Genomic DNA, 27,910 nt, shown 5'->3' with positions numbered 1-27,910 from the left:
GAAATAGTGGTGCTCATGCACTAAAAAGAGCCTGGCCAGCAGCCTGGAGTCTTCAGTGGTGAAGTTTGGCTGTCTCCTGGCAGCCATTTTAGGAGAAATAACTGCGTATGAAGAACGGGCGATTCTATGACGTCACAACGCATAAAAACGCGATGACGTGTTTGTGCCGCTTGGGCGTGCTTGCAGCAGCCGCTCCGCGCTACATCAACACTATAGATTACATCCTAAACCACGCCGATATAGCTGTTATACAAAAAAGTACAGCAGAACGCTTAGAAGCTTACCATGTAAACCTAATGAAACACAATGACAATTTGTAAATTAAATAAATGAAGATTGGGAAGTGAGGTTCACATATTTTAGCTTAGCTATGCATGGGTGGGTGGAAAAACAAAATCATATTCTGTCTTTGGTAACCTTAGTCAGGACTTGAACCCCTGACCTTTGGGGAAGATACAAGCAGTGCTTTTAAGCACTGAGCTATGTTGGGGACTTGGGAATGGGAGTCTCCAGAAATGGCTTTAGGTACAAGCTTAGAAGCTTACCATGTAAACCTAATGAAACTTCACCTCCCCCCCCAAACACAATGACGTTATAAATTAAATAAATGAAGAGGTTCACATGCTTAGCTATGCATGTTTGGGTGGGTGGAAAAAAAAAAATATTATGCCTTTGGTAACCTTAGTCAGGACTTGAACCCCTGACCTTTGCAACATACATGCAGTGCTTTTAAGCACTGAGCTATGTTGGGGACTTGGGAATGGAAGTCTCCAGAAATGGCTTTAGGTACAAGATTTGACAAGGGGTAATCATTGCAAGTATCTACAGGTGTATTTGATCTGAGAACACCCAATGAACGTCCAAAACGATTTTAAAATTCTAACGGCTTCTATAATGTCAGATGCTACTTTATGGTTAGGGTTAGGGCTACAGTTAAGTAGCTCGGTAGCTCAGTTAGTAAACATGCTGTACCAGTTATCCATAAGTTGTGAGTTCAACTCCCAGCTTGTCTTTTACTTGATTATAACATGAGGGGTTTATGCTGCAGGAGTGTGTTGTTGGGGTGTTGCAGGGGTGTATAGGATGACAGAGAATAGTCACTTGCATTTTCTACAATGCATTTGAATTTCTTAAGATGAAACCTTAGTGAGCCGGGGAGGAAGGTCCCCGCAGCCTCGCACCTCAGATGAAAAGGTTAATTTTTGAGCGATCTGGGACAGTCTTCAGCGACTCAGAGCCCTCCTCCCGGCTGGCCAGAAGGAGGAAGCTTTGGCGGTGGTGATTTTGGTGGTGAGGGAGGGAGGGAGGGAGGGGGGGAGTCACCTGGCTGCTGCATCTGCACTCCTGCTGGCCACAGACCTACTGATCACAGAGCAGAGATCACAGAAGCACGCAGGTATGTGCGCATGCGTGGCTAGGGTTTATATATATACACGTATCGCATCTAAGTTTCATCACAAACACATTAGCAAGACTATACACAATACATTACAAAGTTGAGCTTGGGTTTGATAAAATAAACAGCATAATTTTGACTCTGTATTACATTTATTGAACCATACTTAAGAATATGGGTGTTGCATCCGTGACAACAGTGCTTTACACCATTGAGCTACCAGTCTTTTGCCTCAACTGACTGTGATATGATAGCTAAGTAGAGTATACTTTAGCACATTACTAAGGTATGCTATGACAGGGGAATTAGAGACACAGGTGTAGGTCAGTGAGTAAAAGCACTATATCGATCATCTGTAGGTTGTGAGTTCAAGTCCCGGCTTGTCTTTTACTTGTGGTATATCTACCTTCCAGGTGCACCTTGATGATGTCACAATGAGATCAGCATTGTGCTGCTTGCTATTTCCTCTTCCTGTGAACTGGAAGCCACATTCAGGTTGAATCTGTGTTTTGATTGTGTTTCTTGTTGTGAAGAATGAGCTGATAGTAGGAATGTTTTAAGACCAGGAGAGTGTTCTTTGGAGCAAGATATCACTTCTAAACTATCCTCTCTGAAATAATGTCTCTGGCAAATCGAGAGAAAGCTTATTGGATGACTTAGGGTGCCTTTCCTGCCAGTCTTTGTGGAAGTTAAACGAAGTTTATAAAAAGTCTATATGGTGTTCAAAGTCCTATCCTTTCCACTTCTAATAGGAGGTGAGTATGACATTCCTGTATAGCTTTCTGTGTAGCACACATCTACTGGTTCCCACCTTCCATTACTGATAATGTAAGTTCAACACCCACTCGGTACGTTTCATTTTCTAGTTTTCCTTTGAAACATAACATATTTCTTTTCCTTGTATTAATGGTAAATTGTACAATTCTGATACAGTGTTTTAGTTATGTTTTTCATCATCCTATACTTATCAATGCTGAATGTGTGATAATAAAGAGTATATATAAAGTATAATTTTTAAAAAAAACAAATAACAAAAAACAAACCCGTACTCACGTCTATCACGGGTCCATTAGAGACGGTTCAGAAACCTGCGTCTATTTTGCGCACGTCTATTTTGAGGGACGTCTATTTTGCGCGACGAGGGACGTCTATTTTGCGCACGTCTATTTTGCGGGACGTCTATCTCACGCCTAAATATAGTTAATTGGTATTTACGTTTACCGGACGTCCAAAGCACGCCTAAGTTAAACGTACTAATAGAGAATTTAGGCCTTAGTGTACACTGCTCGGCAGCATGGCTTTGTAGCAGCCCACCATTTTCTGCTTTTTTGGCGGCCAACATAGACTGTGCAGAAGATTTTAGCATATTGTCCATGATGACCCCCAAAACCTATGTCTCAGTGAGGTCTTGAATCTAGACTCCCAAGGTCCTCCTACAATTTCACAGTGTCTGCATGTGATTTCACAACTTTAAATTTGCAGATATTACAAAACAGTTCAATCACCTCATTCATCATTCCTATTTCCAAGTCATCTATAAATATGTTAAAAATCCCAGATCTAGTACAGATCCTTGTGGTATTCCACTATTCACCTTCCTCCTTTAAACCATTTCCCAATCCTCCTATTATTTAGTAGTAGGCTTGGGAAATGGTTAAAAGCTAGAAACAGAAAGTAGGGTTAAATGGATAGTTTTCTTAATGGAGGAAGGTGAATACTAATAATATACTCAAATATAAACTGATCTGAATATAAACTGAGGTAACCTTTTTACCCCCCAAAAAGGAGGAAAAAAGGTTGACGCAAATATAAACTGGAAGGGGGGAGTGTTAATATTCAAGTGCAGTGCCTTGCCTTGATCTGCCCTGCCCCCTGTTCCCCCACCATACCTGCTCTGCCAGGCTCAGCATCCAGCCCCCCTCCCTGCCTGGTCCTGTACGCCTCCCTCCCGATGCCTTGCAGGCCTTCACTGGGCCTGCTGTAAGTCTCGGTGGTCCAGTGATGGGCTGGGACAGCAGAATCCCTCCCGCCTCCCGTGGACCTGCGAGAACTCGTGGAAACCAATCAGCTAGCAGGTCTGCACGGGCAGGAGCGAAGTAAGTTGCTCTTGCCGCAGTTCACCACGGGACCACCAGGGATTATAAAGGTATGTGGGGGAGGCAGGAGGGAGGTAAATATTCTTAGAATTGGCTGGGACAAGAGGCAGGAGGGTCCCTCCTGTCCCGACCCATCACTGGACTACCAGCGATTTTAAAAGATACACTGGGGAGAAGGAGGGAGGTAAAAGTTAGTTGGCCAGGACAGGAGACGGAGGGATCTCTCCTGTCCCGGCCCATCAGCAGGCCCGGCAGAAGCCTGCAACAGGTTCAGGAGGGGGGCAGGTCAGCGCTGACCCGAATATAACCTGACTCCCCCCCCATTTTGGGGGGTTTATATTCAAATATGTACAGTAGTAGTAGTAGAAAATAAAATGTTTCTCTCTGCATTTGTTGTTTGAATAGTGTTTTCCCTGATCAAAATGAGTCCTAGTCTTTTTTGTTTTATTTATTTTTTTTCTTTGGCTATGTCTCCTGTCTACTCTAGACTGCTCCCCTCCTCTCTCTAGGAAAAAGGTAGCATCTTCAATGTGTGGCAGAAGCCAAATAATAAAAGAGGAGGGACTATTTTAGGGAGCAGAGCTACTTTCCTCTACCTCCTCCAGCCTTACTTCCTATCCTTCTGATCACTGAAGAGGATAAGTTAGAGTAGGGGATGGGCAATCAAGTTCTCAAGGGCTACAACTCAGTCGGGTTTCCAATATTTCTACAATGAATGTGTTGGAGAATGTTTTGGGATGCATAGCTTCCATTGTATGCAAATAAATATAATTCATACTCATTGGAAAAATTCTTGAAAACCCAAGTGGGTTACGGCCCTCAAAGACCATGGTTGCCCACCCCTGGATTAGAGCATGAAGAGCTGCTCCTTGCTGAGATTCAGGCCACTGGCTAATAGAGTTGGGCTAGCTGGGGGGGAGGGGAGAGAAAGAGAGGCCATGCTTAGCTATATACCTACTAGTGAGTCCCACATTAGGTGGGCCTGAGGCAAAAGGAGTGGAACAGTTTGTCACCAAGCTGAAACCTTTTTTGAACCAGTTTCCTGTCTTCCATTGCAGCTGGAGTGGAAAGCAGTGGCCCCAAGCTGATAGTTTTTGTCTTTTTTTATTGAAAGCTTCTGTACGGCAAAGAAATGAGGACAGGGAAACCAAGGAAAACTGATATAAAATGCTCATCAGCTATACCAATAGAGAACATACATGGACAAATTTCAGCAGCTTGCTGGTCAGATGGGCAAGGCTTCTGAAATCAAAGAAGCACCAAATCAAGCATCTGCAAGAGCCCAAATGAAAGCGAAGTGAGCGTGGAACAAATAAACCTGGAGGGGGAAAAAAACAGCTTGAGCTTTGGCAGCTGTCTATGAAGCTTTGCTCCTGGAGAAAAACAGTGTTGCAATAAGAAGCAAATTGGAATGAGCAGAAAACAAACTGAAGGAAGTTAACATGTGTCATTTAAGCTGCACTAATGAAAGGAGGGGGGGGGGGGAATGTTAAAATGTACCACAGTGAGAAACGGAAAGATTTGAGTTGGATGCGAAAGTCTGACGTTTATACAAAAAAAGAAAGAGTAAAAGGAAATAAGGTGAACTGTCAAACAGAATCTTTTGGAGGGGGGGGGGAACCCCTATGTGGAGTCTGGTGTCACAGTAACATTATTAACATTTTCCCAAGAAATCGCACAAGGAAATGCACAATGAAGAAAATTTTTTTGTTTTTTGAAAGTTGTGAATAAAGGTTAGTGATGCGACAGATCAGTAAATACACGAAATAAGGAGTGGAATTGTCCTAATGAGGCTGGTGAACGCAAACTATTACGAAAATGTCCATTTACTCATCCAATGGTTCAAATGACTTTATTCATCCAATAACTCAATGACTCAACATGTTTAGGCCAAACAGGCCTGGTTCAGTCATTGAGTTATTGGATGAATAAAGTCATTTGAACCATTGGATGAATAAAAAGACATTTTCATAACAGTTTGTGCTCACTAGTCTCATTAGGACAATTCCACTCCTTATTTCGTGTATTTGAGTTTGTGGTTTTGTTTCCCCTGTTTTATTTACAGATCAGTAAATGCCATCTTAACAAGATTAAGTTGGAAGCGTAAAGGAGCAGGAAAAAATTGTGAGGTTTCCACCAACTCCCTTAAAAAAAAAGGCAAACAAAACACATCGAGTGCCCAAAATTCAGCCAGTGGCGATCAGCATTTTGCTGACTGCTACTGACATTATATCCGGAAATTCAATGCCGAGCAATGTCCGGGCTCTGGCATTAAATTTCCAGATACAGGGAGTTGTCACTATTCAGTACTTAACTGGCAATGAAGAACCACCTAAAGACAGGGCTACATTTTGTGCCCCTTTTATAAAGACGCACCAGCAATTCTCCCGCAGCAAATGCGCCAAAGCCCATAGGAATTGAACGGGCTTCGGTCCATTTGGCTGCAAGGGAATCACTACCATGGCTCTGTAAAAGGAGCCCTTTATGCAGTCCTATTTATGTAGTTATCTCAGCTAGAGAATGACATGGTGGCAAAATTCATCACTGTTCCTGTCCCTGCAGATAACCACGGGAAATAATCCCATGCCATTTTCTAGTGTCTATCTCAACCTCAGTCCTTCTACACCAGCATTCTTCAAAGCAAAGCTTGCGGATCAGTGGTTGTGGCCATTCGTACTCCGATTCTTCCCTCTCTCCTTAAAGAATGACATGAAAATGGTTTCCCGCGGTTATCCACGGGGATGGGAACAGTGATGAATTTTGTCACTGTGTCATTCTCTAATCTCAGCTGGTTGGGTGCTGACTATCAGTACTTAACATGCCAAATGCTAACTCTACCCCCCCCAAAAAAAAAACACCAGTTTCAGATTGGGCGCTAAGTGGACATTCTCAGCAGCAATATTAGGTTAAGTGTAGCTGAAAATGTCTGGTTAGTTCCAGATAAGCAATTTCAAATTGTTTTTGAAAAGAGATCCCAAGACTGTAGGAAAAGATTATGGACTGTGCAGTCTCCTATAGGAGCTACTGCTTCACTTCTTTATTCTACATCACTAAATATGGGGAGGACAGAAATGGGATTTTTTTTTTTTTGTATCTTGGATGATAAATAGTAATTATCAATACAAAATACGCCTGTGCTGGCAGAGTCTGAATGGACTTCAGAGAGATTTGGTTACCACAAACTATGCCCTTCTAATATGTGAAACTCCCAGGAAAGGCGAGATCATGCGTCTTTTCAAAAGTTTCTCTGGTTATTCCAGACACATGCTGCTGAAATCAACAACTAGACAGACTGTGTGGCCTGACTGGTCCTTATCTGCCAACATTTCCAATTTTACCATGCACGTTTCATGGATTTTTTGGTATTCACTAAATGATCTGACACCAGCTATTAACTCAAATATTTGCTTTGCTGGAAAACAAACTCATTGCAAATTGATAAAAGGTAAGGAAGTTTATTCTCAGATGTACAACTAGCCATAGGGAGAAAAAACACAACAGGGGCCAATTCATCCTTGTTCAGGACTTAAACATCTGCCAGAAACGTTCAAAAAATACTATTGCTCAACCCACATAAAGAGAAAGGGGGAAAAGAGATTGAGACTTATATACTGGTATTTTGGAGCTACACAACTACACGGTTTACATATATATATATATATATAGGTACTTAGTTTGTACGTAGGGCAATGGAGGATTAAGTGACTTGCCCAGGGTCACAAGGAATAGCCCTTTTCGTCTCTCAATTTCTGGCCATGTAGGATCTAATTCTTTAACATAAAACCTATGTGAGAAGTCCAAAAAGGCACCTATGTGAAACCTGTTTTATAAAGGCAACACAGGCATCTATGTACAGTGGCATAGTAAGGAGGGGGTAGACCACCCCAGACACTATTTTGGTGGGGGTGCAAGCACCTCTCTGTCCCCCATGCCATGCTTACACCCTCCCTTCCTCCTTGTACCTCTTTAAATCTTCACCAGTGCAAGTAGCTTCTTTGGCCTGCTGCTCACACTGGCCTGGCTCCACTCTGTAATCACTTCCTGGTCGCGAGGCCAGGAAGTGACATCAGAGGGAAAGCCAATGCTGGTACGAGCAACAGGCTGGAAAAGCTACTTGCACTGGTGAAGATTTAAAGAGGTATGGGGGAAAGGGAGGGCAAAGAGTGTGGGGGGAGGCACAGAAGGAGGAGGGAGTACCACCACCCCGGGCGCCTCTTACCCTCAGTTATGCCACTGCCTATGTGCCTTTCTAAAACAGGGCTTTGGAATTAGCCCTTCTGGTTTCTAAATACAGAAAATTACCCTGGGCCCCCATGTATGCCTCAAGCAGAAGGAAGCATAACCTGAAAGGGGGCTTTGGAACACCCTCCCCCCACTGTATCTTCTCTGGGCCCCTAAACATCTAATCCTGACCCTGAATAAATGTGTTCATGTACTCTATTGTATGTACTCATACATTTTATGAAGTATGCAAGTACACTGCAACTCTGCCTAAAAATACGTGCTATCTTGTCACTATCTATATATCATGGGACAATTTTATAGAAGGATTTTCCCCGCTTGTAAAATGTTCTTTTATACATGGGAAAACCTTTAGAAAATTACCCCTATTGAATAATACATTAACAGCTTCACTGTAACATGCAGAAGGTCCTACATTCCTTTTTTGGGCATACAAAGTTGCTCTGCTAACATCAGCAATCTCTGAAACTTGAGGAAGGAAGTGCACAAAGCCATCTAAGGATGAGAAGCCAATAACATGTGACCCTTACCTCTATTTCCCAAATAACAGATAAGCTGGAGAATGAATATAGGTCTGAGGGGATCACCTCCTCTCCCACAACAGTCACTGCAGAAAGAGAATAACCTGAAGCAGTGGGGTACCAAGGGGGGGCAGTCCGCCCCGGGTGCACAGCTGCCCACCCACCGGGGAATAGGCTGCTGCCGGGGAAAGGCTGCCACTGGCCAGGCCGGCACCGAGTTCTCCCTCCCTGCTTCTCTTCCCTGCGGGCTGACCAACTCTTGCCGCCCGACGTCAATTCTGACGTTGGAGAGGACGCTCTGGGCCAGCCAATTGCTGCCTGGCTGGCCTGGAACATCCTCTCCGACATTAGAATTGATGTTGGGAGGTGAGAGTTGGTCGGCTCCGCGAGGAAGAGAAGCAGGGTGATCTCGGCGCTGGCCTGTTCCCAATGGCAGGTGGCAGCAGCATGTTTCCCAATGGTGGTGGCATGGGGGAGGGCAGGAAGAAAGAAAAAAAGAAAGGGGGGGCAGGGAGCCAGAAAAAAAGCAAGGGGGAAGGGTGAAACAAAGAAAGAAAGAAAAAAATGGGGCATGGGGAGAGAGAGAGAAAGACAAACAGAGAAAGAAAGGGGGCATGGGGAGAGAGAAAGAAAGAAGGGGGCAGGGTGAAAAAAAGAAATGGGGGACGGAGAGAGAAAGACAGACAGAGAAAGAAAGGGGGCATGGAGCGAGAAAGAAAGAAGGGGGCAGGGTGAAAGAAAGAAATGGGGCATGGAGAGAGAGAAAGACAAACATACAGAAAGAAAGGGGGCATGGGGAGAGAGAAAGAAAGAAGGGGGCAGGGTGAAAGAAAGAAATGGGGCACGGAGAGACAGAGACAGACACAGAGAAAGAAAGGGGGCATGGAGTGAGAAAGAAAGAAGGGGGCAGGGTGAAAGAAAGAAAGAAATGGGGCATGGAGAGAGAAAGAAAGAAAGGGCAGGATGAAACAAAGAAAAAGTTGGGGGAGGGAATGAGGTCTGGAGGAGAGGAAGCATACAGGAGGCTGAAAGAAGGGAAGAAATATTGGATGCAGTCAGAAGAATAAAGTGCAACCAGAGGCTGATGAAATTACCAAACAAAGGTAGGAAAAATGATTTTATTTTCATTTTAGTGATCAAAATGTGTCTGTTTTGAGAATTTATGTATGCTGTCTATATTTTGCACTATGGCCCCCTTTTACTAAACCGCAATAGCGGTTTTTAGTGCAGGGAGCCTATGAGCGTCGAGAGCAGCGTGGGGCATTCAGCGCAGCTCCCTGCACTAAAAAAATGCTATCGCGGTTTAGTTAAAAGGTAGGGGGTATATTTGTCTATTTTTATATAGTTGTTACTGAGGTGACATTGCATAAAGTCATCTGCCTTGACCTCTTTGAAAACCCGCGGAATATAAATGATAATTAACATTTTCTCTGCGTACAGTGTGCTTTGTGTTTTTAAAATTTTATTGTTGGTAGATCATTTTGACTTGGCCACGAAGGTAAGGGGGAGGGAGGGAGAGGAGCTGCTGAAAGACATCTAGTAATCCTTGCAGGCTTGACTGTGCAGGGAATTATTTTTGTAAAATCATGTTTTGTTATGTGACTGGCATCATTTAGACTTTAATTTCTATGAATGAATAGAATGAAAATGATATAAAATTACTTGCTTGTTTTTATATGTGTGTGCTGAAGGAAAGTGGAGAGAGAGTGGGCTGAGGACGCTGAAGGGAAATGGGGAAGAGAGTGGGGAGAAGACACTGATTTATAAATTGACAATTGTACAGAATATTGTTTCTTTTTATACTTTAATATAATAAGTTCAATATAAAACAATTCAAGGCTTGTGTGGATGGAATCAGGTGGTTTGTGGGGATGGGGACCGAACTTACGGGGATTAGTCCAATAAAATGGTATTTTCTTATTTCTCATTATTTGTTTTATGTTTTATTTTTATTTGTTAATTGTAAAGTGGTGATTGTTATGTATCAGTTTTTTCAAATTTACATCTACTGTCTTTATATTTTGCACAGTATTAGAGGACATGTATTACTGTTTTTGTGGTGTTGTTTTGTATGCAGAGTCTGGTTACTTGGCAGTTCAGTTTAACTTTTGTCTATATATTCCTATTTTTAGTTTGTGATTATTCCATATTGGGCAAGGGTGTATTTGTCTGTGTGTATGAAAGGGACATTGCTTTCTGATAGCATCGACTGTACATGATCAATTGACTGTGCAGGATCTGGCTTGTTTATTTTACAATGTATGTGTTGGTGTTCTAGTGCTGACTGCAGTGTTTAAGATGCTGCCTTTTCCTAGGTACACTCTTGTTGTGCGATATGTGGATTGTTACTAAAAATCATATTTTTCATATAGATGGGGGGGGATGTCAAAAAATGATGGGCCCGGGTGTCACATATGCTAGGTACGCCACTGACTTGGAGCTCCCACATCCTGTAGTGAGAGAATGGCTCCCTCTCTAACCAGATCCCTATGCTTTACGCCTGCACCTCCAAAACCAGTCCAATGGGGAAGGCATAATCCTAGAGCAAGGGTGCCCACACTTTTTTGGCTTGCGAGCTAATTTTAAAATGACCAAGTCAAAATGATCTACCAACAATAAAATTTTAAAAAACACAAAGCAAACTATACGCAGAGTAAATGTTAATTATCATTTGAATTCGGGGTTTTTTTTTTCAGAGGTCAAGGCAGATGACTTTAAAATTTGCAATGTCACCTCAGTAACAACTATACAAAAATAGACAAATATACCCCCTCCCCTTTTACTAAACCGCGATAGCGGTTTTTAGCGCAGGAAGCTGCGTTGAATGCCTTGCGCTGCTCTCGATGCTCATAGGCTCCCTGCGCTAAAAACCGCTATTGCAGTTTAGTAAAAGAGGGCCATAGTGCAAAATATAGGCAGCAGATATAATTCTCAAAACGGACACATTTTGATCACTAAATTGAAAATAAAATCATTTTTCCTACCTTTGTTGTCTGGTGATTTCATGAGTCTCTGGTTGCACTTCCTTCTTCTGTAAAGCCAATATTTCTTTCTTTCTGCCTTTCTTTCTCTCTCCACCTATCCCCCCCCAAGCCATCATGCCGATTTCTCCACTTCCCCGATTCTTTCCCTACTCCCCCCAAGCCACCACGCCGATTTCTCCCTGCTGCTTCCCCGAGCCAGGCCAGGCGCGTACAAGCGCCGGGCCCAAAGACTTCACCTCCAACGTCAATTCTAACGTCGGGGAGGACGTTCCAGGCCAGCCAGGCAGCGATTGGCTGGCCCAGAACTTCCTCTCCGACATCAGAATTGACGTCGGAGGTGAAGTCATGCGAGTCCGGCGCTTGTACGCGCCAGGCCTGGCTCGGGGAAGCAGCAGGGAGAAAAAGATCGCAAAGGCAGCGCAATCGACTCGAATTGCCTTTGCAATCTACTGGTTGATTGCGATCGACCATTTGGGCACCCCTGTCCTAGAGTGCTCTTGAGAGAGTGTCAGTAGTAGGGCAGCTGTTGAGTCTTGAGAAGAGGTGAAGCGAATGTCTGCAATGCAGACTCCTCAAGCAGAACCGTTACATTCTGTTGTCTGCTCAAAAGATCAAACACAAAAATACACTCCAAAAACTGCCACAAACCTGTTTGCCTGGCGTACTTCTATTTTGTGTTTCAGCTATGCGATTTTTCATTTTGCAGATAAGTACATTGCTTTTTGTTTTGTATTTTGATTTTTTGGTTGATGATTTTTGGGGTTTCGGCTGGCAGGGTTTGTTTAGGGGTCGCTCAGGTTTCATTGATTTACTCACCTGTTTGATTTATGGGTTTGATTGGTGGATATTTTCACTTTGATTTTCAGCACACTTAGGGTGCTCAATGATGGTGTGCGGGTGGGGGTTTATTACCTCTACCTAAATGGTGAAGTGTCGGAGCTGGACTCCTATCGTTGGTGGTTCATACTGAGAGCACCCTTCATTTTGATATTATTCAGAACAGGCTGCACGTGGCTTGTGCGGTGGGCACAGTCTGTGACCCTGGGCGCCCCCTTAATAAACCTTGATTTGACTAGGTTTGCCTTCCTTTGTTGTTTCTGCTCAAAAGATCAGGCAGTCTCAACATGCAGTTGAATTATACACCCTTGTGTGATCTGCTAGTGTACTGCTGCAGTCATGCATTACATGAGTGAACATTTCCACAAATGGCCTATGTGAGAGCAACATCTGACCTGTAGAGAACAGCAGAATGTAACTTACCCACAGGCTGTGCAGCAAGAAACTGAATGTAATCAGTGCCACCGTACCAGCAGTTATGAGAAGCATCACTTTTGCTGGGCTCCTGGAAGGCAAGATGCTCCAGGTGAACAAGGGTTGCAAGGAAGGGGGTGAGGCCATCAGCCCATTTTGTTGTGGGCATGGCAGAACAGAAGCAGGTGGTGTTCATAGCTCTTCTGCTCCATCTCTCCTTCCAGGTCCAGATTTGTCCTTTAGAGTCCATGTTCAGGACATGCAGGCCCAAAGGTTCACAGACTGTAGCTTTAAACCAGAGGTGGGCAACCATGGTCCTTGAAGGTTGCAATTTAGGCGGGCTTTCCAGAATTCCATAAGGAAAACCCATGAGATTTATCTGTATACAATGGCAGCAATGAAAGCAAATCAATCTTATGTATGATCATTGTGGAAATCTTGAAAACCTGACTGGGTTGTGGCCTTGAAGGACAGTGGTCTCCCACCCCTGCTTTAAACAGGCCGCTTCATCTATAAACCTAACCTTTTTTTTTTTCTTAGGGCTCCTTTTACGAAGATGCGTTAGGGCCTTAACGCGCGCTAAAATGCCCCGCATGCTAGCTGCTACCGCTTCCTCTTGAGCAGGCGGTAGTTTTTCAGGTAGCACGCGTTAATCTGGTGCGTGCGCTAAAAACACTAGCGCACCTTTGTAAAAAGAGCCCTAAGTGTTCCCCCCCTGTACATTATCTTTTTATTCTGTCTAATCCAGTGCAATGTTATACATTAAGGTTTGAAAAAATTGTCCATTTGTCTGACCGGGAAGCCAGTGCAGATCTTCAATTTTGGCAAAATATAATCCATCTTTTTCAAACCAAATATTATTTGAACCATAACATTCTGCAATGCTTGCAGTGGTTATATTAACAGTATTAAGAAGCCCTAAAACCAAAATATCACAGTAAGCTAAGATCAGTGAGTGAACTTACCATACAAAAGTCATCAAGGTAGAGAAATACATTTAAGCTTCATATTGTTCTCAATTTTAAAAAAAGGAGACGTCACCACTTTTAGAACTTAAGCTCACATAGGGGTCCTTTTACTAAGGCGCGCGAGCCGTTTTAGCGTGCGCTAAATATCAGCACGTGCTAAATGCCAACACGTCCACCATATTCTACGGCTGGTGCGCCTTAGTAAAAGAGGGGGGATAGTGAGATATGTAATTCCCAGGTACTTGACTCTGATCGGGGGTCTCAAAGTCCCTCTTCGAGGGCCGCAATCCAGTCGGGTTTTCAGGATTTCCCCAATGAATATGCATGAGATCTATGTGCAGGCACTGCTTTCAATGCATATTCATTGGGGAAATCCTGAAAACCCGACTGGATTGCGGCCCTCAAGGAGGGACTTTGAGACCCCTGACTCTGATGAACTCAACCTCAGAAGTCTCCTGAACAGCAACTTTAATGATCCTTGCTATTGGCAATTTAAAAAAAAAATATAAAAAAAAAAAATATATATATATATTCAAAACACAGAGAAATATTAGTTTAAAAGAGCACAAAAAGACTGGGGGGTGAATAGATTCTGCTAAACCTCAAGCTCAAGTCATTTAATTATGACACAGCAAATATAAATAACACCAGCTAATTTTAAATAGTTCTTACTTCCTGTTTCATTGTAGTAGAATTGGGGTTGGCCTGCCAAAATCTAAAATTAGGCCAAGATCTCACAAAAGCTGTTTAATCAGGAGGATACCTTTATATGATTAATATTTCAAGAGTCACTCTTGGGACCTTACTTCAGACAATCTTGGAACTTTAGAACTTCTGAAAGCTTCTGCTTGAAATATTTATTAACCTTGTAAAATGTATTTCAGCTCCATAATGTAACATTTTCTACATATGGATCTGGCTTGGCATCCTGATGACTGTAATTGCAGGAAGCTAGGAAAGTGAGATCTGAGAAAAACCTGTCTATTCAACAGATTGCTTTACATAGCAATTGAAGGAAGGGTATTATACACCAAAGTAATAAGTGTGGAATAAAATTATGACCAGAATAACCAGAGGCACAGAAAGAACTGTATGAATTCTCAGCCCTATTTGGTTTGTTCAGGGCTGGGGCAGATTAGCTCTGAAAGAGCATTTTGGCAATGCTCTGGGTGAGCTGTTCAGCTGGAAAACAATTCAATCTGAAATTAGTAATAACAAATGTTTAAAAGCCCAATAATACTGCAGAGGCCCCATGAAATAAATGCCAACATGAAATTTATTGCTGCTGTTAAAGTGGACCACTGGTTTAACACGTAAACAGAACGTTCTACCAATCTTAGAAAGATGGTTCCAATCGGTAAACAGAGGTTTGGAGGGGTTTGGGGTTTTTTGGGTTTTTTTAATAAAATTTAATTATTGTTCCTAGTTCAGAATTTATCTAATTATACCACCATTGTTTGACAGGTCTGGTATGAGGGATTCCATGGACAGGAAATGTTTCTGAGTTCACAAGACCCTACAGGCTGTAACATGCAAACACTGGAGCAGATGGTAATTGATCCAGTGAGGCTGTACCTAGAGGTGCTGGATGGGGGAGAATACTTGGACAGCTAAGTCGGCTAACAAAAAAAAACAACAACCCTTGTCTCAATAAAAACAAAAGCAGTCATGCCAGCAATCCAATTTTAAAACTGTTTTTATGGTTTCTATTGACCTTATTTTGCTCTTCGTTAAAGAATACAAATTGTTCTTTCTATCACAGTTTTATATTTGCTTAGGACATTGAAGAAAAGATTTTAACATAGTAATATTTGATGGGTCATACGCAAAGATTATTTTAAAAATATTTAAGAGTAAGTGGAATGACAAATAGTTATTATTTAGTTCAAGGTTTGCTTAAAAAAATGCTCCTGTCACTCTCTCTTCTGTCTTGTCCACTGCTCTACAGCTTCGAGATTTTCTTCCTCTCATTCAGTTAAACTCCCATCACTAAACACAGTCATCATACCTCTACTTCTGCCTTCCATATCTTTCTGCCTCTCTGCTGGAGATATCACTCTAAATACCGGCACCCCAGACAACTCTCATAAATGTCCACAATTTAATACCCCTCTCCAATCTAGCCCCCCACTCCTTTCTTTCCTCTTTTTCTCATCGCCTCATGTTCCCTATGGAACACTCACCAACAAGCTCCTCTGTGTTCATAATTCATGTCTCCCTCATTCCCATCTTCTTGCTATGACTGAGATATAGCTGTCCCTTGGAACTCTGTTTCTCTCTCTCTCTTCTACTACACACCTTATGCAAAAGGATATAATGTAGGACCATTCTTCTCCCCCCTCCTAACATCAGCCCCTTCTTCCTCAGTCCCACTCCTATTTCTTTGTCTGAAGCTGTTCTTATGGCCTGTTTTCCTCATGATTCCTTTAGGTCAGGGGTGTCAAAGTCCCTCCTTGAGGGCTGCAATCCAGTCGGGGTTTCAGGATTTCCCCAATGAGTATGCATGAGATCTATTTGCATGCACTGCTTTCATTGTATGCTAATAGATCTTATGCATATTCATTGGGGAAATCCTGAAAACCCAACTGGATTGCAGCCCTTGAGGAGGGACTTTGACACCCCTACTTTAGGTAGTTCACATGTATAGTCTGATTGCTTACTTTGTGGGGGGGTGCACAGCAATAGGTTGATCCAACTTTCCTCCCATTTGTCTAACTATTGCTTGCCCCCACTCATCAAAAAGCATTGGAAATTGGACTGTCTGTTTCTTCTGACTGCCTCTTGGGCCTGACGCCCTGGCTGGAAACCTCCAGTGCTCACACGTGAAAACCGGGGGAGGAACACAGTCGGCCCCAATCATGGATAAACTGCCACGGAGCCACACAGCCTGCACTCAAAACCACTAGCGGACAAACCTGGGGCGAGCTATGCTCCCAAAGGGTGCACTGCAAAGCAGCCAACCCCCTGGAAACAGACCCTCTGCCTCAGAGTCTGTGGTCTCCCATAGCCAGAGCTGTCCCTCAAGGGGATCCTCTGCAGCATGAAAATAATTCATGCAAATCAGCGGAAAAAAAAGACTGAATTTAAAGGAAAGTAAACACGAACAGATAAGACAGGCTCCTACTGTCTCGCTTGAAAGAAGACAACTGAGGAATCAGAGGGCAGTACAGAAGAATGAGAGGAGGAGCAAAAGTATGCAAATAAAGTTTCCTGCAAGAGTTCTCACAAGACTATCCAAGGGTTTAGGAATAGAGTGGGGTTGTACAAGCAAGATTATTGCAAAATTGTTTATTACAGACTCCCTTTAGTGTCCCTTAAATGACTTCAATTAGTTCAGCGTATTTTAGTTCAGCTCCTATATGTATTAAGCCACTTTGATTGTGTCTCTCCTGCTTCATGTGACCCAACAATGGCTGTCAGTCTCACACCAGATCAAATTCAAAATCCTACCAAACACCGAGCAGTATATCTAGATCAGGGTTGTCCAAAGTTGGTCCTTGAAGGCTGCAATCCAGTTGAGTTTTCAGGATTTCCCCCAATGAATTTGCACGAGATCTATTGCATGCGCGCTTCCATTGTATGATGCAAATAGATTTCATACATATTCATTTGGGAAATCCTGAAAACCTGACCTGGCGAGGACTGAGGTTGCACACCCCTCACCTAGATCAACCACAATATCTGGCAAATTGTCCAATTCCTTATATTCCAGTCCTGATTCTACAATCGTTCCAATCAACTCTTGTCCCAATTCAGAACAAATAAAATCTGATGTCCAAATAAGCTTCTGCAGCTGTAGCACCCTCCCTGTGGAATGCCCTCCACTGTATCTCTGTCACAAACCCTCATTAGTTAAGCTTAAGAAGGCCCTAATAAATCAGTTTATTCAGAGGGCTTTCAAGAGGATCCCTGAATGAGAGAGAGGATGAGTGAGTTTATGCTACATATCACCTAAGGCTCTGATTGGCCCAGATGCCTAAGGTCCCTCCCATAGGAGAGGTCTTAAGCGCCTGGGCCAATCTGTGTCTTAGGTCCCCTCCCTGATGCATCTCAGGATGCACCAGGAATGGGAAGGTCTGCCATTTTGAAGAGGAGGGCCCGCCAGTTGGCCATCGACTGAAAGGTATGGAGGAGGAGGAGGAAGGGGGGAGTTTTCAGTTTTTCCCACTGCTTTTCTATTTCTTCTACATGTTCCCATCCAGACAACTCCTTGATGCAATCCCCCATCTGAACAAAGTCTAGAACCATCACAAGCATGGACTTCCTTCAAAACCTGTGCAAACAATAGTTTAGATTATCCAAAATGTTATAACCTTAAACTATGTTGACGGAGGTCAATTTTTGTCCCAAAATCATTCTTAAGAGGTTGGAACTGGACCTCCTGGGGCTTCTTTCTTTACAGTATTGGCAGTATATAATTAGCACAAATACCACATTTACTGGCATCCTTTCAAAGTCTGAAAACAATGCATTCACAAATGCCAAATGCTTAATAAATTGCTATTAATAGTTAGGTTTGAAAAAAAAACCCTGAATATGTTCTATCGGCATCAGCCAACAATATGTCATGCATCACGCTTCAGAAACAATATAATAATTTATAAGAAGTTACAGTACATATTTATAGGAACATGAACAAAACCTATGTTATGCTTTCCCCTCTTACACCTTCCCGCCAACATTTCTTTAAAGACCTTTTGAATGTAGTTTAAGAGGGAATCGAAATCCTGGGCACCAGCGAGACAATTTTATAATCTGGGCACTCATATTTACACACACATTACATGTAAATGGTTAGAATAGTAAAAGTAGGGTGAGAGGATTCTGATCTATAAATTACAGCATTGGATTTTTCTACTTGATTCAGTAACCCCTACAGGACTAAATCAAGAAACTGAATGGATGATGTCAATATGAGGAGTCTTTGTGATTGGTTGTCTGATGTCACATGATTATGTATACAAAAAGGTTTTTTTTTTAATGCCACGGCCATCTTTGAATAAGCCACAGATAAAGTCTTCAGATATGCTTTATGATAGGCACTTCATATTTTGTAGTAGCCTAACAATGAATATATACTTTAAGGGGCTCATAATAATAATTTTTTAAAAACGTTCAAAAGTGGCCTAAATCGGTACTTGGACAATCAAAAAGACAGATCGTCCAAGTACTGATAATCAGGCCGTTACCCTGCCTCTAAACGCCTAGAGTGAAAAGAGGCATTTTTAGAGGGGAAAGGGCGGGAGGTGGGCCGGCCTAGACTTAGTCGTATTGCAAGTATAACCAAAAGTCTAGGGAGATAGCCCAGTCAGGACTTATATGTTTTGACTTAGACCAAATCAAAACAGGTATAAGTTCCGAATACATAGAAACATAGAACATGACAGCAGAAAAGGGCCACAGCCCATCTAGTCTGCCCACACTAATGGCCCACCCCTAACTACCTCCATGAAGAGATCCCACATGCCAATCCCATCTTTTCTTAAAATCTGGCATGGTGCTGGCCTCAATTACCTGTTGTGGAAGATTATTCCAACGATCAACCACCCTTTCGGTGAAGAAATATTTTCTGGTGTCGCTGAACTGATTGCGGCTGCTGCGATCAACTCAGCAGCCCCAGCAATCTGCCCACTCCCCACCGCAAAGATCGCGGCAGGAGAGATGCCTAATCTCTCCTGCCGGACCCCCCCCCCCCCCCACTCGACAAACCCGAATACCAGCAGTAGGGAGCCCAGGCCCTCCTTCCAGAAGGCAAACCTCCCAACCCCTCCCCCCCCCCCCCGACAATACTGGCAGGAGGAATCCCAAGCCCTCCTGCCAGAAGGTGAACCCCCGAACCCCCTCCCCCCGACAATACCAGCAGGAGGAATCCCAAGCCATCCTGCCGGAAGGTGAACCCCCGAACCCACCCACCCCGACCATACCGGCAGGAGGTTTTGCCCGGGTGCTAGTGACCTGGATTGGCCACTGTGAGAACAGGCTACTGGGCTTGATGGACCATTGGTCTGACCCAGTAAAGCAATTCTTATGTTCTTACAGTTTCTACCTACCTTGGCTAGGTATGGACTGTCTCTCCCTTTTCTTTGGATTTTTACACAACTACACGTACACACAAAACTAGTTGAGGAGCTGTGTTTTAAATCTCAAATTTTGGGCTTTTGGAAGTTATTTCTCAGGATACAGAGATGAGCACAATTGCCCCCCCCCCCCCCTCACTCATGCCTCAAAACTCCAGATCCAAGTGAATAGTCTGCTCGCACTTTACTGGATAATTCTATACAGTACACCAAAAGTTAGGGGTGTGTTAGGCACCAAACATTGGTGAGGCTGCAGGAGTTAACAGATGTTAGGTGCCAAAATGGGGCTGAAACTCTATGAGCTTCGGGAGCAGTGCGGGCCATTCAGCGCAACTCACCGTGCTAAAAACTGCTAGTGCAGTTTGATAGAAGAGGCCCTTAATTGCCAAGTTACAGAATAGCATCCAAATGAACTGTGGTGCCTAACTGCTGCTTAAAAGGAGGCGGTAGCGGCTAGCGTGCGCTCAAACCGCTAGCGCAACTTTGTAAAAATCCTTTGTAAAAGGAGACCTGAGGTCCATCATGCCCAGAAGTCCGCTCACGCGGCGGCCCATCAGGTCCAGGACCTGTATACTAGCCCTCTATCTATACCATTCTATGCCCTTTTCCTTCAGAAAATTGTCCAATCCCTTCTTGAACCCCAGTACCATACTCTGTCTTATCACGCCCTCTGGAAGCGCGTTCCAGGTGTCCACCACCCTCTGGGTAAAGAAGAACTTCCTAGCGTTGGTTCTGAATCTGTCCCCTCTCAATTTTTCCAAATGCCCTCTCGTTCTTGTAGTTGTCGAAAGTTTGAAGAATCTGTCCCTCTCCACTTTCTCTATGCCCTTCATGATCTTGTAAGTCTCTATCATGTCCCCTCTAAGTCTCCGCTTCTCCAGCGAAAAAAGCCCCAGTCCCTCTAATCTTTCAGCGTATGAAAGGTTTCCATACTTTTTATCAAACGCGCCGCTCTCTTCTGATAAAAGGTATGGAAAAACCTTTCATACGCTGAAAGATTAGAGAGACTGGGTATCCACAGGTGAGTAACAGCTTTACTAAAAGTTGCTTAATCCTTCAAAAATTAGTAGCAGGCTGAGAACAGAGGAAATCCAGGATTGAAATTCTGATTTTCCCCAGTGACATACCCTGTGACTTCACCCTCCAGTGCTTCAGCCACAACTTAGCTTGTGTAACAAAACATTTTAAACAGAACGTGAGCTCTCTTGGACAGGGGAAAAAACTGACTGACTAAGGATAAATGAGTCCTCTTTTTTTATTTTATTTAGAAAGTCACAAAGATAAACAAGGTGGGGTTATCTTTGAAGCCTCCAACTGCAAATAAAAATCTAAAAAGTCATCAGTATAGTTATCACCTGTGATCCTTTCACCTTTGTTCTTCCTGCTTAAACACTGCAATCACCACCTGCCCACAGATGGAGCATGACACAAAATACTCATCCAAAAGATTCTGCCGTGTCATTTAATTTCAAACATTTGCTGCCTTCTATATGTCTTAAGAGAACAGGTCTGCTATTCAGTGGGGAAGATACTAATTTAACGCTTAATGGAATACTCTGTCATGGACAGGTGGCAGCTACTGTAATTTCTTATTTATCTCAGATTTAATTACCACATCCAGGAAACATGCAACAGTGTAGGTGTACAAAGCCACTAATGTGTTGTGTGGGATGTCTGCCTCCTTTTCCCTCACCAGTTCTCAGGTATATCATCAGCACGATTCTGAAACCAGCAAAAAAAACAAGAACAAAGCGGCTTTTCCACCGTCACATCAGATCCTTGTGCCCCGCACTTTTCCGTATCTATGTGAAACAGAACTTCACACCAGCCTCTGCCACCTACAACGCTTTCCCACAAATACCGGGTGCAACGAACTATTTCAGAACATATATCATCCTGTTCCTGTAGGCTAATTTAGGCAGCACACAGAAAGGACATGCTGTAAGAATGACAAGTGGCCAAGGAATTAAGAGTCCCAATATTCAACTACATTGATCGGGTTTCACATCTTCCGTGCTTGGTTTCCAATCAAATACATCACATACCTCTGAAAAATAAGTTGAAGCTAACAAACTAACCAGCAATGAAGTTTTGCCTAAGTGTAGCATTTTTAATCTAATCTAAACAGGCTTACAACATATTTTTATAATGCAATACTGAAGTTGCAACTGACTCTCCTGGGGATACATGTACTGTAATCCTTTTCAACATAACCAACGGAGATCTGTGGAAAGCACAGTATATGTAAGCCAGCAGTTATTATCTTAAAGGCTATTTGGACTGTATCTGCAAGGTTAGTTTAATTTCTAACTGCCCAAAATATCCAAATATGATGCATTGCCTCTGATGTGTGGCGATGATAATGATTAAGTGCCATCAAGTCAAGTTTGACAACAAATCTCTGGACAATTATACGATACAGCATTTGGTTTCTAATTAGAGAATGACATGGTGAAGAAAACCCACGGCAACTCGTGAGGGGGCCGCAGTTTACCCACAACTATGGAGACGTTAAAGCCTGAGTCGCCGCAGACACGGAAACAAAACTTTTCACCGTCCCCAGGATCGGTGACAAGCCTCGTCCCTGCAATCGAAAGCACCCCCTCACTGCTTACCGCTTTTTACTGTGTCATCGACTCATTGTGGGTGGCCCTTCTAAGTTCCGGCGGCCATATTGTCCTCGTCGATGCGGTGCCGTCTTTATGTTCACTTCAATTCTGCCTTTGCCTTGACTGCTCCCCCTAAAGCTCCCAATTGGGTCTTCTCCCTTCTCTTCCACCCAAGCTATGACCCAATCACTACTGCCACACGCATTTTAAAACCCATGTAGTGTGCGCTGTGTAGCAGTAGCGAATTGCAGAGCTGGATTGGAAAATGAGGTGCTGCTGCTGCTGCCGCCCACTGCAGGGGGAATCATTGGTATCGAGAGTGAGTCCTGAGCGAGTTGCGGAGACCAGAGGAGCAGGATTGGAAAACGAGGTGTTGGTTGTTCACTGGGGGGGAATCGTTGGCGTCATGAGTGAGTTCTGTTAATGTACTAGTCTCCACCACTTGTACCTGTAGGCTATTTCAATCCTTGTTATTTTCTTGATTCTTATATGACCAGCGTCCCCCTACGTTCCTTCTGCTTGCCTGCCCAGGGTTCCGGGGGGGAGGGGGGTGTTTCTTTCTCTTTGCCGAAGTCCGGTTGAGCTGATCGCAAGAGAATCCAAGATCAGCTGAGCTGGCAAGACTTTATGACCTGTTTGAGGCTTGTATGGATGCTACGGGGATGGGGACAGGGCGGTGAAGGGGATGGCGGTGACGGTGACAGGGCGGTGAAGGGGTTGGTGGTCCGGGAATGGGGCAGTGAGGGGGACAGATTTTTTCCACATGTCATTCTCTATTTCTGATCACTGCTGAGATGGTGCTGGTGCTGTTGAGTCACCGATCTGACTTGGCTGATGGTCTCTCTTTTAAATAATCCTTCAAACTTTCCCAGCATAATATCTTTCTCTAATGATTCTTTTTTCTCATGATATGACCAAAAGATGAAAGCTTACATTTAGTAATTTGGCCTTCTAGGGAGCATTCTGGTTGTATCTCATCCAAAATAGACTGATTTGACCTTTTCTTGGTCCATAGTACTCATGATAATCTTCTCCAATACCATAATTCAAAGGAGTCAAACTTTTTTTGAATTCACTTCATTTTTCAGCCTTATGATATGGTTGGGGGGGGGGGAAAACCTGAATAAGTTATAGCTTGTGTTTTTCACCGGTCTCCTATTGTGTTTTGCTTGCAATATTTTCCAGTCAGTTACACCATCCCCATTATCTACAAGAGGCTACTCAAAACTCATAGTTCTCAGCTGTTATTTAATTCATACAATAAACATTTACCCCGAGATTCTGTATATGTCACATAAGGTTATCTGCGCACATCAGTGCGTGGAGCCGATATGCTCACACCACTTAATTGGCAAATAACAGCTCATAATTGATGCTAATTAAACTGTGTGCACAACTTTGAAAGCGTGATCCTATAAAAAGTATGCGTCAGTTGCAGTGCACGAATTTGAAAAGGGGGGTATGGCGAGGGGCGGATTGTGGGCATTCCTAAAAGTTATGCACATTGTTACAGAATACATCCGATGCATGTACAACTTAGGTGCAGGCTTTTAGGCCTTGTTTTAGCTGTCCTAAATGGGTGCATCTAAGTTATGCAACATATACAAGCATGATTCTGTAAAAAGGTATGCGCTCCTTGTAGAATCGTGCCAAGTACCATTCTAGTCTATTCCAATTTTTGGTTACTATATATAGAATCAGGCCCTTACTGCATTAAGCATATACTAAAGAGCTTGCCTTATACTGCTTCAGTTGAACCCTCAGACCACCAGCTGCTAAGGTAAATTCTCTTACATCCTTGTCAATGCTGAACCATTCAGTTTCTTCCTGTTCTGTTCAAGCTGTTGTTGATTCTTGACAAAATACAGCTTGTGCATGAAAACAATGTAGTTTGCAGTGCTATCTAAAGCTTCTCATGGTCCATGCAATGTCTTTGTGGTACTGAGTGTGAGAATTACACAAACCTTTTCTCTCACTATTGGATAACAACATGGCAGGAAGAGGGCAGACTGGGTTTGTTGCTGGTTTTCCATAGTATCCGTAGGGTTCTAGGTGTTCTTCAGCGTCTAAATTTGGAGGGTTAATAGACAGTAACGCGGAAGACAAAGGCGCGCGCTGACAACTGAGCGCAAGACGGAGGTGCGTGCCGAAGAAAAATACTTTTTTTAGGGGCTGCGACGGGGGATTTTGTTGGGGAGCCCCCCCCCCACTTTACATAATACAGATCGCGGCGGTGTTGTGGAGGGTTTGGGGGGTTGTAACCCCCCCACATTTTAGTGAAAACGTAACTTTTTCCCTAAAAACAGGGAAAAAGTTAAGTTTTCATTAAAACGTGGGGGGTTACAACCTCCCAAACCCCCCACAACGCCCCCACAATGCAGCGCGATCTGTATAAAGTAAAGTGGGGGGGATCCCCCCCACACCCCCTGTCGTAGCCCCTAAAAACAGTCTTTTTCTTCAGCGTGCGCCTCCGCGCTGCGCTCAGTTGTCTGCTCGCGTCTTTGTCCCGGCGCGCTTTTGACCTGACACCAATTTAGAGACATACCCAGCAGCTGTTTTTTTTAGCTTTGGATGCTGAGAAAGCATCCAATAGGGTGGAATGGTGATTTTTTACATTTAGTTGAATAGTGGACCCAATTTCTTAAGAATCATTCAAGCTTTATACATATTTCATCAGCTAGGATCAAAAATAATTGGCATCCGACAAAGGAACTTTTTTTTGAAAAGAGGTACTAGACAGGGATGCCATCTATCTTCTCTCTTGTTTACAAATGCCCTTGAGCCTTTTGCCCAGGTAATAAGACAAATAGAAGATATGCAGATGATGCCATATTGATGCTTACAAATTTGGAACAATCTTTCTCCTCATTTATGAAGGTTTGTAAGACTATATGTCAGGTTATAAGTAGAATGACACAAAATCCAGAGTGACGCCAATTAATGTTCCTGACACTACACTTTTAACAGCTGAAACTCATATTGCCTTTTGTCAGGAAACCTCAGGGAATGAGATATTTTGGTATTATGCTTCCACCTCACGTTACTTTGTTATATAAAAGTACATTATCCAAAGATCCTGGGAAAAATAAAAGTGGATTTAAACAAATGTAAATTTTTAGTGAAATTTTTGATAACGAGGATGAATGCAATTAAGATGAAAATAGCTCCCAGGTTATTGTACTTGATACAATCTACACCGGACTCTGCCTGTCTTCCTTTGGGATGGAAAGAAGCTAAGGGTAAAGTTGAAGACTCTAACACTGCCAATGGACATGGGGTTATGGCTCTACCAGACTTGAAAAAGTATTATTAGCTTCTAATCTGAGGTCTATTTTCTTCTGGAGGACATTTCATATGGATCAATAATGGACAGAATTGTAACAATCAATGTTGGGCCTACTGAATATCTGTGCTATCCCGTTCCTCAAAAGTACCCAAGTTAATCCTCTAGTGCAGAAATATCTAATACTCACAGCAATCAGGAAGGCATAGAACAAAGTGGCTAGCCAATATAAACTGAAGGCAGAACTTTTTCCTTTGACAAATGTACTTGGGAATGCTTTTTCCCCCCACAAGGATTTGACAGCCACAATTGATTTGGATGATTGGCTCAAAACAATATGAACTGCGCCATGAATTTTATACAAGATGGAATAATACTGACTAGCCTCAGATTTTGGAATGCTGCACAGTTAAACCACACTCATTTGTGTGTGTGTGTGTGTGGGGGGGGGGGCTACAATTGAAACACTTTTTACATATGCGTAAGGCAAACTTTTTGAGACCTTTAAAACCAATAGAATCAATTCTTTGGAAGATCTGGTCAACTAAGGGTATCTTAAAATTACTTTATAAGGCTCTATTATTCTCTTATTCAAGCTCTGTGGATCAATACCATCAACACTGGGAACAAGATACACAGCTCTCATTGTACTAGGATTGGAGAATGACACGGGGACTTATTTTCGAGGTAGGTCTTATTTTCAGGGAAACATGGTATATATTATGTATGTTCAACTTGTAACCCGTTCTGAACTCTTTGGGGATAATGGGATAGAAAATGAGTTAAATAAATAAATAAAATATTTTGCCAATTAAGTTAGGCACCCTTTATAGAATCAGCTCCTTAGCATCCTTTGATGAATTCCCCAGCTATGTGGTCCTACTTATCCAGTGACCTTGGTCGGTTAAGTGTCGACTCTGCCCCAGGAACACCCCCAGTTTTCAGTTCGGCACTAACTACTAAATTTTCAGTAGAACCAACCAGTTAAGCGACGCTGAAAATTAGTGGTTGATCCCCTAACAAGCAATTTAACTGGCCAGGCGCCATTTCTGGCCTGTTAAATTGCTTTGAATATCAGCCTGCTAGTATTCTTGCTGAGCTCAAAAGATTGCTCTAGTTTTTAAAAGAATCAAAGCCATGTCCTCTGCTGCTTATCCTCTTTAGGAGAGATCAGGGAGCTATGCCATCAAATCCTATGCATCTGAATATCCCTCTTTATATGTGAGATTGTGTTTTTCCCATTGCTTTGTTTTTCCGCCAGAATGTTTCAGTCCTATGTCATAAGCCTTGTAAGATAATCACGCTTCTATCTAAGCAAGCTGTAGGTCAGAGGCAGGACTCTGTTAGGATGGAAATAAAACAGACATATTCTGCTTTGCCTAAACCTCTGCGGGAGAGCTAATCTTTCTCCTGACCTCACCCCTCCTACCTTTCAAAACTTAAATCAGTCCTGCTCCCAGACTCAATTGATTTAAAACTGAATAAAACCCCATAGATTGCACAAGACATTTTCTTTTCCATCTTGAGGCTATTTTTGTCCAACTCCTAATAGCTTCAAAATTGTTTTAAATGAACATCTGATAACTAAACATGTCCGTAAGTGCTTTTATTAGTCATTTATTCATTGTTACCATAAATATTCTAAGGGTTTTTTATTGTTTGTTTTGACATGGCATCCTGTTCCCTTTGGACTTCCATTTCACTCAGCTAAAGCACCAGGAGTCTTGCTGTGCATTAACTGAGATTTTTTTTTTTTTTACCCCCCCCACTACATTACAGACTTCAAAACCCAGAATAGTGTCCTCAAGTCAGCAAGCAGATATTGCTGTTATGTCACCAGCCAATTGGAGGAGCAAAAGCCAACATTGGTAATCAAATCTGGTTCTCCATAAACAGCATTCTGTACTGCCATTGAACTACTGAGTCAGGCCCACTGCTAACTAAGCGTGTTTCACTAAAGACCATTGTGAAGGCGAAACCTGTCTGTCTGTCTGTCCATCAGTTCACATGCACAAGAGCACATGGGCTTCCCAATCCCAGAATCAGCAGGAGGACTGGAGTCACAGTAGCAAAGCAGGGATGTGCACAGCCCCCCCTCCAAAAAAAAAAAAAAATAATAATGCTGCTGGATACCTATACCTATCCTGAGGGTTTACACCAGACTTTAAAAAAAGATTGAATAAACCTGGATGTTGGCCTGAAACAGACTACAGAGTGGGAGGGTGGGGTATTTTAAAAAAGATATAAATGTGAACTGTTTTTGAGATGTATTGTAGTATGTTCACCACCTAGAAATTGGCGTCAAAGGCGGTTAATCAAGTTTGAAATTAAGTTTAAACTTAAACCTCTTACCCTTGCCACAGCTGTTGCCATCATTTGCCACCAGCTTGAGTTTTTAAAGTAGTTATCTGTTCTGTCACAACTCTGAAACACAAAGGACTTTCCTTCCATTTTCAGCGTCCTCAATCTTTTTGGTTCTACTC

The 27,910-nt window shown here is 42.9% G+C and overlaps 1 protein-coding gene across 2 annotated transcripts in view; it reads right to left on the bottom strand.

The window, feature by feature from the left end:
* Positions 1–27,910, bottom strand: part of BCL2 (BCL2 apoptosis regulator) — a 361,921-nt gene that overhangs the window by 257,502 nt on the left and 76,509 nt on the right. The window lies entirely within an intron of this gene.

The sequence above is a fragment of the Geotrypetes seraphini genome, chromosome 2 (genome assembly GCF_902459505.1).
Source record: "Geotrypetes seraphini chromosome 2, aGeoSer1.1, whole genome shotgun sequence".
NCBI classification, from domain to species: Eukaryota; Metazoa; Chordata; class Amphibia; order Gymnophiona; family Dermophiidae; genus Geotrypetes; species Geotrypetes seraphini.
This window is presented reverse-complemented; position numbering and strand designations above follow the sequence as displayed.